The following is an 8337-nucleotide window of genomic DNA, read 5'->3' as shown; positions in this document are numbered from 1 at the left end:
TGGAAACAAAGGCAAGCCTGGCCCGGGGTGGCAGATGCCCGGCTCACTGGCCGGCCAGTGGGAGAACGTGGGCCTCGGGACCAGCGACTGCACATACGCATGTATCTTATAGCTCCACGACCACACACAGATTATTTTTTTTATCTTTACACGATCAAAGCCCGTAGCATTTTGTATCTTTGTTCCTAAAAGTTTTTATCTGTCCACGAAACTCAGACTGTGATTTCACTTGTATGAGCGACTCCGGTTTTCCTAGAGAGCCCGTGTCTCCCCAGGACCCACGGGGATTGTAGAAATCTCCAGAACAGCCTGTGTCCGGCGTCAAAAGCTCCCCTGTACCCTCCTTATCCGGCCCTTGCCCCGTGCATCTCTGCCAAGCTCCCCATCCCACTCTGACGGGGCCTTGGATAAATCTGTGCTGACCTCACCCCAGAACCACAGGCTGCTCTGGGACCCCACAGGGACTTGGGGCACGGGGATGACTGCCCCAGGTGGTTTCTTCCGTCCAAACTGCACCATGCCCCGTTCTTAACACACTCCCCATTGTCCTCTTGGGCACCCATCCAGTGCTCACCAGTAGCGAGCAGCGGATGGGAGAAGTGGAGAGGGATGGAGGAATTCCTGAGCTGAGGATTTCACTAGCTGCACAGAGAGATGGCCAGGAGTCAGGTTGGGGCTCACTGGTGCCCTCCACGGCTGCTTTGCCATCCTGAGTAGGAGCTGAATGTCTCCCAATCTCAACAGCAGGGAGTGTGGAACCTTGGTCTGACCAAACTAGGCCCCAGGACCATTCTCTTCCCTTTGTCCACCGGCTCTCCCACTTGCTCTGCATTCTGATTTTCTAAGTGAACAAAAAACACGAACAATTGGGGTGGGAGCAGTAGTGCAGTGAATATGGCACTTCCCGTGTGCTCAGCCAGGTTCAGCCCCCTATAACCAATATGGTCTCCTGAGTCCTAATAGGAGAGATCCCTGAGCACAGCACCAGGAGTCAGCCCTGAGTACTGCCGGGTATAGTCCCCAAACAAGAAAAGCAGAAAACAAGTAACAAGCATCCAACCCAGAGGTGCCAATAGAGGTGACTTCCCCAGTAGTCGCCACTTTGACTCCTCGCCCCCAGCACTCCTTGAGTTTATGGGGTGGCCACTTCATTTTCTCCCTCACATTTCCCTCTCGTGAGATGCAAATGCTTGGAGACATTCAGACATTCCCTTATCAGCACAATTCCACGGTGATAGGGCATTTGCCTTGCATGAAAATGACCTGGGACAAACTATCCCATATGGTTCCCCAAGCCTGCCAGGAGCAATTCATTCCTTCCTTCCTTCCTTCCTTCCTTCCTTCCTTCCTTCCTTCCTTCCTTCCTTCCTTCCTTCCTTCCTTCTTCCCTTTCTTCCTTCCTTCCTTCCTTCTTCCCTTTCTCCCTTCCTTCCTTCCTTCTTCCCTTTCTTCCTCCCTCCCTCCCTCCCTCCCTCCCTCCTCCCTCCCTTCCTTCCTTCCTTCTTCCCTCCCTCCCTCCCTCCCTCCCAGCAGCACTCAAGGGTTATTCCTAGCTCTATGCACAGAAATCGCTCTTGGCAGGCTCGGAGGGGCCATATGGGATGCCGGGGTTCAAACTGCCGTCCTTCTGCATGCAAGGCAAACGCCTTACCTCCATGCTATCTCTGCAGCCCCTAAGTGCAATTTCTGAGTGCAGAGCCAGGAGTAACTTCTGAGCACCACTGGGTGTGGGCCCCCCTTCAGAAAAAAAAAAAGTTTGTTGTTAAGCACAGGCAACCTCTGTGTGATCTCCTTTCGTGTTTTTTGATCCAGGGGTGTCCTGGACAGCCTGCCCATACTTCAGGAATTTACCCTAAAACAAAAGGCCTCTTTCTCCTGGAATTCGAAAGCAAATCTCCATCTGTTTCTCTGCCCGGCTCCAGGTGGCAAGAGCGCCCCTTGCAGGCATCAGGCGGCACCTGGATCTGCCACAGGCTCTCTGGGCCATCTCAAGGCCATCTGGGCCGGCTTGGCCTTGCCATTTCTCACACGCCCTTGGGTGGCGCTGCAGAGGCCCAGCACCGAGTTCCCATTGTGTCTCTTGTTGTCTCTTCTGCTCTATGGCTGGACCTGGGGTGTCAGTCCTAGGGGAGCAACAGTGGGAAGGAATTGCGTGAGCCTGGCTTAATCCTGCAACTAGAAATGACCCACTGCCCCTGGCTGATCTGCACGCCCACCAACCCCCACTGGCAGACATTTTGGGCTGACCTGGAACTCGATGATCAACCTCTGTAGGCAGCTGGCTGGCTGGGGGCAAGTCCATGGCAGAGCCCTCTGTCGCCTCCTCTTTCCCTGATTTCCTCTCCTCTCTTCCTTTCCCTCCTCTTTTGTCTCTGTCTCTGTTTCACCCCCTCCCCATTTATTTTAATTTTGGGGGCCACACCCGACAGTGCTCAGGGGTCACTCCTGGCTCTGCACTCAGAAATTGCTCCTGGCAGGCTCAGGGAACCCTATGGGATGGCGGTAATTGAACCTGGGTCCGTCCCAGGTCTACTGGTGCAAGGCAAACCCCGCTGCTACTGTGCTATTGCTCCAGCCCCTCTCTCCTTTTAGACACTGGTTTGCAATACTGTTCTTGAAGGGGCATCGTGCCTGTCACTTTGCCCTTTCCAGCGCCCAGTTCTTGCGCAGAGCGATCATCTCCAATCTCATGGACATTCAGGCCCAAGGGAGATTATTCTCGACACGTCTAAAGCTGATGGCTTGTCCGGGAAGACACGGGCTCTGTCCAGTTCGTTGTTGATGCTGCAGTTGGCTCATCTCAAACACCAGACCAGGCGCTCAGGAAACAGGGCTGCTTGCAGGGTCCTGGGGAGGCCACTGGGGGGGGGGGGGGGCGGTCACACAGCCCCGCTGTTTTCTTGTGTGTCCCCAGCCTGTGTCTTGCTCTCCTCTTCCCATGGGACACTTGTCATTGCTCTAGGTCATGGCCACCCCAGTGACCTCATTTTTGCTGAACTGTCTTCTTCCTTTCCAGTCCCAGCTCTGAATACAGCAGTACAACCCATGCTGAGGCCCCAGGTCACCTAGGCGGGAGAGGGGGAAGTGTTGCAGGTCAGGGGAGTGAGAAATTGGGGGGTCTGAGCAGGGAGACCATAACCAAACTGAGCCATGACCCTAGAGGTCCAGAAGCATTCCTTGTTTTGCTTTGTTTTGGGGCCACACCCAGTGGTGCTCAAGGGTTACTCCTGGCTCTGTGCTTGGGAATTACTCCTGGCAGTTCTTAAGGTAACATATGGGATGCTGGGGTGGGGGTGGGGGGTCAAACCCTGGTTGGCCACAAGCAAGGTCTGCTGTACTATATTGCTCCCGGCCCCCCAGCAAACCCTATTACCCCCCAACCGACAAGTCTGAGCTTCCCAGGGGCCTCTGAAGTGCCCACTGTGGGGGGCATTCACTTGGACTACAGTGGGAGCAGGGTACAGGGAGAAAGCCTGTACCAGCACACCTACCTCCTGTGCTGGTTTCAGGGTCTGGTCTCTGCCAGGTCCCAGACAAGGCAGAAGAGCTGCTATGGTTTGAGTCTAAGGGGTGCCATGGCCCCTTCCTCTGCCATTCCACACCCATTAGTGACTTTGCCAACCTTGAGATCCACAGCATTCTAGGACCGTTCAGATCAGTGGTGAGGTGGCCCGCTTTGGGGGGTGGGGGCTCCCCTCAGTGGCTGCTGTGGAAGAGCTTCTGGGAGGGCATGGCCCAGTTGGAAGAGGGACCCCAGAGAAGGGACCGCCGGCCAGCCGGCTGTCTCAGGTGCAGGACTTGGGGATGTGGTGAGAGGCCTCATGTCCCACAAAGATCCAGAAGCGGAACCCCCACACCCCCAGCCCCTGGGGCGCAGTACATGAGTCTGTCTTCAGAAACGAGGTCACTTTGGTATAATTAGTCCCGAGTCATGAGCAGAGACTGCAAAGGTGCAGCTGACCCAGAATGCAGCTGTCCCGGTTGAAAGGGACCCCTGTGCCCAGCAGAGACCAGCCACTGAGTGTGGCCTCAACCCAGGACCAATGGGGCCAGCATTAGGGACACTAGTGGTGGGGTTGGTGCTGAAATATGCCTGAAAAGACTGCAGTATTGTGAACCACTTGGTCAATTACGGTGTTATAAAAAAAAATTTTTTTTTTTTGGTTTTTGGGTCACACCCGGCAGCACTCAGGGGTCCCTCCTGGCTCTATGCTCATAAATCGCTCCTGGCCGAAATTCAAACCACCGACCTTCTACATGCAAGGCAAACGCCTTACCTCTATGCTATCTTTCCGGCCCCTGTTGTAAAAATATTTTAATGGCGATGGAATGATAGTACAGCAGGGAGGGCATTTGCCTTGCACATAGCTGACTGGTTTAATCCCTGCATCCCATATGGTCTCCGGAGCCAGGAGTAATTTTTAAGCACAAAGCCAGGAGTAACTCCTAAACGCTGCCAGTGTGGCCCCCCAAAAAATAATAATAACAATAAGAAGAAGAAAATAAAATAGTTGTGTGTGTGTGTGTGTGTGTGTGTGGTGTTTGGGTCACACCCGGCAGTGCTCAGGGGAAACTCCTGGCTCCATGCTCAGAAATTGCTCCTGGCAGGCACGGGGGACCATCTGGGATGCTGGGATTCGAACCGATGACCTCCTTTATGAAAGGCAAACGCCTTACCTCCATGCTATCTCTCCGGCCCCGAAAATAAAATACTTTTTAAAATGGATGCTAGAGTGATAGCACAGCAGGGAGGGCATTTGCCTTGCACATAGCTGACCTTGGTTTGATCCCTAGAATCCCATATGGTACCCTTAACCTGCTAGGAGTGATTTCTGAGCACAGCCAGGAGTAACCCCTAAGCACCACCAGCTGTGTCCCAAAATCAAAAACAAACACCCCCCCCCCCCCAGATGCCCTCAGACATTGCCAAACATCTTGAGGAAGAAGTTCTTTTCCGCTCTGCCCTCATCACGCCTATTAGGTCCATGGTTGAAAATCTCTTTTTGCAAAGGTTTTGCACTGACTGTCTCATTGAATTTCCGTCTACCTTTGTGTGTGTCTTAATTTTCAAAGGCAGGCCTTGAAATGGAGAATTGAGGGATCTTAGATACAAGGGCTGAAGTCAGGGCCACTCTGCCCCCTTCCTCTGAATAGCCCTCAGCTGCTATAACCCCCCAAGCCCTTCCCTGAGGGAAGGACTCGGCATGGAAGCTGCTGAGTGATAACGGGGGTTCTGCCTCAGGAGACTCACCCACCTGCTTCCCTGCAGCCGGGTCCTGCCCCCACAATTGTGAGTCGTCAACACGCCTTATCGTGGTTGGCACTGTGCCCGCCAGAAACCCACAGGCAGGCCTGGCTCTCCAGCCCAGAGGGGCATGTGTGTGTGTGTACCTAAATCCTGGCCCAGTAGGGTGTGTGTGTGTGTGTGTGTGTCCCTAAATCCCAGCCTAGTGGGGGGGGTGTGTGTATTTGTGTGTCTGTGTCTGTCCCTAAATCCCACACAGTTGATGTATGTTTAGCTGCCTGAGTTTTCCTGGACATTTGAAGCATGTGCCATGCTTTTAAGTGTTTCTGATAAAAAAAAAAAAAAAAAGTTTCAGGGGCCAGAGCGATGGCACAGTGGGGCATCTGCCCTCCAGGTTTGACTCCCCCAAGCCCATCAGGAGTGATTCCTGAGCACAGAGCCAGGAGTAACCCCTGAGTATCATGGGGTGTGCTCTCCCATAAAAAGCAGTTCCAGAAATGCAAACAGGCCTGGAGAGTGTATCTGGAATGGGTGCGGGCAGAGCATCTCTGTGAGAACCCCCAAGCAAGCTTAGAACCAGGTGTGGGGGGACGGAGCGAGGCAGGGAGGGAAAAGGAGAGAGCCCAGGTTGAGTCCTCACCCTGCAGGCTTCCCTGAGCACTGCAGGGAGAGGTGCAGTGGCAATCAATGCCTGAACACAACTGGCTGTGGCCCATAAAATGGAGAGGGTAGGAGGGGTGGGAAAGGCCAGATGGGACCCTTGTGAGACCTGAGCACCGTCCACCCCACCTCCCAGCAGACTCCCCATTGTTGGTCTCAGGCACCCTATGTTGGTGAGCCCCAGCCCTGGCCACTGGCCCTTAGCAAAGAAGAGCAGGTTGGGGTGCCCAGCCCTCCAGACTGCAGAGCTCAACTGGAGAACCCTCAAAGTGAAACACTGGGACCCGCTGTGTAAAGCACGTATCCAAAGGGCAAAAAGCAGCTGATTAAATACAAGGAGTAAAAGCCAGGAGTCAAGGACTGGACTCGCCCACTCAGGAGGGGTGGGTGGAGTAAAGGGGCTTCAGAGCCACCTCTTTCCCACTGAAACCCTGTCCCCAGGACCCCGCCTGGGGCCCCCACTGCTCACCAGTGCCGCCTTCCCCTGGGCTGGTTAATGGACTAAAGCAGCAGCCAGAGGAGGAGGCAGAGCCCATGTGTACAGGAAACCCTGGGAGGGACGCAAGGAGGTTCCGGATTTGGGGGATCACAAGGTAGCTGCAGTGTCCCCTGTGTCCTCCTCAAGCCATCAGCTCTGGAAGACACAAGAGAGGTGAGTTGGAGCCTTCCCAGACTCTGACATGCAGGGCGTGTCTCTCAAACCAAAGGGAAGGAGAAGTCGGCCCAGGAGGATGCAAGAAGGTGTCTGCAGGTTGCATTTAGGGCTGGCTGTGCTCTCTCTGCAGTGCTCACGGTGAACTGGGCCAGCAAAGGAGCTGGGGAGTGTCTTAGGGGGTCCGTATTTGAGTATGCTCTGCTTGGATTACCTGGTTAGGGTGTAGGAGAGCTAGTGGCACCTCCTTGCTGCACCTCAGATGCCCTGGAACGCAAGGACAGACAGACCCTCTGTGAAGCTCTGAGTAATGACTCAGTTAGTTTGCCACCTCGGGAGACTCCGGACTCCATCTGCCCAGAATTGGACCTGTAGGAGGACCCCCCCTGTAGAAGGACCCCCCACACGGGCTCTGCCTATCACCCCAACCATTAAGAGCCTCACTGGGCAGGGGAAACAGGTGCGGACCTTCCTCACCACACAACATGCTTAGTGGGGTCATGCCTCAGTTTCCCTGGGGGCGGGGAATGTCACAGCTCCTCCCAGCCTCAGCACTGGGGCAACCACTCCTCCTGCGAGACATCTTGGGGGCACTCATTCTGCTCTCTGATGCAGGAACTAAAGACTTGCTTCCTCCGGGAGGCCCATGGGTTTCTCCTGCTCTGGGTGGGTCGGTCTAGGGAGGAGGCCACAATATGTGTGTGTGTGGGGGGGGGTGTCCCACAGTTCCCCCTGACCCTGTGCGCTGAAAGCCAGGACACTGCTGCTGCTCAGAGGGATGGGAAGCAGCACAGCAGACAAGACGGGAGGAACTGGGTGATGGTGGAGTGCGGGTTGATCTTCCTTCCCACCAAGGCGCCTGGCAGAGCCAGAACGGGTCTCCCCAAAACACCTGCACAGGGGGAATCCTCCAGCGCTAAAAAAAAATCCCCTCTGCGCCCCCTCCCCGGCCCTCCTCCTGGTGGTCCCTCCAACCTCACCTAATGCCCCCCCAGCCCTGCTCCATCATTCAGGGGATTCCTCCCATCCCTCCGTCCTGTCCTTCTCTCCATCCCTCCCTTTGTCCTGCCGGAGGGACCAGCGCCGCCCTGCCCATCGCCATCGCCATCTCCATCCCCATCTGTATCCCCATCTCCATCTCCATCCCCATCTCCATCCCCATCTGTATCCCCATCTCCATCTCCATCCCCATCTCCATCCCCATCTGTATCCCCATCTCCATCTCCATCCCCATCTCCATCCCCATCTCCATCTCCATCCCCATCTCCATCCCCATCTGTATCCCCATCTCCATCTCCATCCCCATCTTTATCCCCATCCCATCCCCGCCTCGCCTCCCTCGGTCCCGCTCCCTCCGCAGCGCCCGCCGGGGTCCCGGGGGCGGGAGTCGGGGGCCCCTTTGTGCGCTGCGTCAAGGCGCGCGGGGTGGGGCGCACGCACGGCGGCCGCGCGCGGGCACCCCGGGAGGGAGGGCGGGAGGGAGGGAGGCGGGGAGGCGGGCGCGGGGGGCGCAGCCTCAGCCTCAGCCTCAGCCACTGCAGCGCGGCGGGCGGACGGAGGGACGCGAGCGCCGGGAGCCGCGAAGGACCGAGTGGCGAGGGTGAGCCGGGGCGCGCGGGCCGGGCAAGGGGCGAGGGCGCACGGAGCGCGCGGAGCGCACGGGGCGCACCGGCGGGGCGGGCGGCGGGGAGCGGGTAGGGGTCCCCGGGCGGCCCCGCGCGCTGCCCCTGGGCGCGACCCCCCGCCCGCCCAGCGCCCACCCAGCCCTGCCCCTGCCCTG

The sequence above is a fragment of the Suncus etruscus genome, chromosome 16 (assembly GCF_024139225.1).
Source record: "Suncus etruscus isolate mSunEtr1 chromosome 16, mSunEtr1.pri.cur, whole genome shotgun sequence".
Classification (NCBI taxonomy): Eukaryota; Metazoa; Chordata; class Mammalia; order Eulipotyphla; family Soricidae; genus Suncus; species Suncus etruscus.
This window is presented reverse-complemented; position numbering follows the sequence as displayed.